Genomic DNA, 2,656 nt, shown 5'->3' on the forward strand with positions numbered 1-2,656 from the left:
AAGTTGTTTCTTAGGTCTCTTCTCTGTCTTGGGTTGATGGTTTGGTAAACGCAGTGTGTGATGATGAGACAGCTGTCATACAAGCCAAATTAGAAGGGAATAAGTTTGAACTTTCTCTTTGCCTTTTATTTTAGCAGAGACTTAGTTGGATTTCTGTGCTCTAACCAGCTTCTAATTCACAGGCATTTTATATTTCTACTTCTGAATGCTTTGTCACCTTATTGGTGGGAGAGGAAGGTATTTCTTTGAACTGTAATGTTTTACAGTTCATGAGTTCTTTTCCTAAAGCAGCCAGCCAGCCATTGTATAGCATCATATTTATCACACTGTGGTTCACTGTAAGATAGACAGCCTTAGATGAACAACCCAGACTTCTACAACTTTAGTTAGAATACCTTCCAGGAGTGGCAGAGCGCAGTCAACAGCAGAAGGGAGGTCTCACAGATGTCTGCCGGAGGCTTCTCTTTGTCCGTCAGACGGGGTTCCAGGTTGGTGGGGAACACGCAGCAGCTACAGTGGAAGTCCACAGCAGTCACTGCAGAGTGAGTCTTTCTGAGAACTTACGAAGCCCCGGAAGTGAAAAAACAGACCCAGAGTCTTTGGCAGCAGGGATGTGCAAATACAGCCCTACCAGTATGAGGCTAGGCTACTGGGAGGGCAGCCTGCAGCACTAACAAGAGGTGAGTAAGCAGCTCAGAAATGGAAGCTGCTCTGGAATTAAAGGAGAGAAAGTCTTTAATAACATTTTAACAGCTTCAATAAAGTATAATGGCTGTAGGCCAATAGCTAAAATGTAATAACCAGGACATACTAAGAGGATATGTTTTGTCTATGCTTCTGATTAAATAAGTTTGTGAAAACATTTTAGAAATACTTCTTAAAACCCAGGCTGATTCCACTGTGTAGACTGGATTGAAATGGCTGGTTATATCACTCTCCAATATTTGTTATGCATTAACAATTATTTGGGATGTAACCTTTCATCCAGACATTGCTTGGCAGCAGCTAGGAAAATGTTGACATGCTGGCTCCATCCCCAGGCCACAGACCTGGGAAATTTTAAGTGTAAACAATTTCGGATTGTGAGCGGCTGCAAACAACTCTGCTCAAAACTGCTTATGCAAGAACTTCCTACACCATTTCAGTTCCAATGGATTAGAGTAACAAAGAACTACTATTCACAGCATTTAATCAGCTTCATTTTGATGGAAATTGTTTGGGACAGAATTCCCAAAAGCAGGTAGCTGTGTCAAAGTGATGCCCAGCTGGACAAGGTAACGTCTTCCACCAGCAGCACCTCAGGACCTGTTAGGGCTGCAGACAGGTCAACAATCTGCAGAGGGGGCCCTGGCTTGAGCTAACTGAGCAGGGTGCGGAAAACTCCTGGATATGACATGCGGAATTGCTGGATGTGGCATGCAACAGTGTGAGAAGCTGGCAAAAGCTGCAGATGGCGCTGGGAGGGATGGCTGGATTTCACCGGTGGCTAAGGGAGAGTTACGTGAAAAACAACTGAACTACACAGATAACTGGAGAGTAATCTTGAAGGTCCTTTGGAAACTAGAAACTTGCAGCGCCAAGAGTGCCCGATAACTGTATTAGTACCTCAGCAACACCATGTAAAGCCAAGACTGCCCAAGTGATGGTATCAGAAATACTGGATATGGGTATGTATACAACAAAACTAGGAACAACAAGGAAAAGTGATTACAGGAGGGTTATGCAGGGGCAGAGAAGGGGGGTTACAAGCATGGTAAAAGAGATGGTTGAGAAATGAGAAAATGGGTACCAAGATATGGAAATGATGTGCTCAGAGTATTGCTATGCTGATAAAAAGCACTACACAGGGATAGATAGATAGACAGATAGATAGATAGAACAGGATTTTCTGAAGAAATATTGTTTTATTCATGAGGTCCAAACAGGCCTGTTTTGACAGTGTTTGATGCTGTTGTTTGGTTGTAATTTGTGGTGTCTTTATGGATACTGGGCCTATTTTCATTGAGAAAACAGATGTACAGATCTTAATACATTGGGGGGGGGGCACACGACTCACAGGGTATTTAGGGTATTTTAATTGAACTTCAGAAACTAATCAGCCCACTGGAGAGCAGAGTTGCAGTCCCTGATCGAATAAGCTGAAGTCGTGGAGCAGTGAGATGATCGCATCAAGATCCTGCAGCAAAACACTTACAACCATGCCCTAACTGAAAAAGACACCCATTTTAACCTTTCTCAACATGTAGATCCCTGCGTTTCCCAACAGGTGGAGTTCACGCCTACCGTCGGCCTCGGCTTTCTAGCCGCCCCTCAAGCCCCTCAGCAGCCGCTATGGCTGGGGCACGTCTCTCTTGCCCCTCCGGGCCCCCGACCAGAGCCCGCGCAGCCAGGGCGGTAGCCAAGGATGGCCTCTGGGGAGGGGAGAGGACGGCTCTCATTCCAGCTCCACCGGTGTGGGACCTGAGGGGACACTCCTCCCCCGCCTCAGGCCCGCCCGCACCTTTCCCCCGCCGGGACAACAGCGGCCGCCTCCGCACCGCCCCCGGGCCGCGGCTCCCCGCCCTGCCCCCGCCGCCGTCGAGTCACTCAGCCCCGTTCCAGCCCACATCCTCCGAGCAGGGCCGAGGCCGCCCCTCAGCGCCGGCGGGAAGGACCG

This window comes from Vanellus vanellus (genome assembly GCF_965231255.1).
Source record: "Vanellus vanellus genome assembly, chromosome: 1".
In the NCBI taxonomy this organism is placed as follows: domain Eukaryota; kingdom Metazoa; phylum Chordata; class Aves; order Charadriiformes; family Charadriidae; genus Vanellus; species Vanellus vanellus.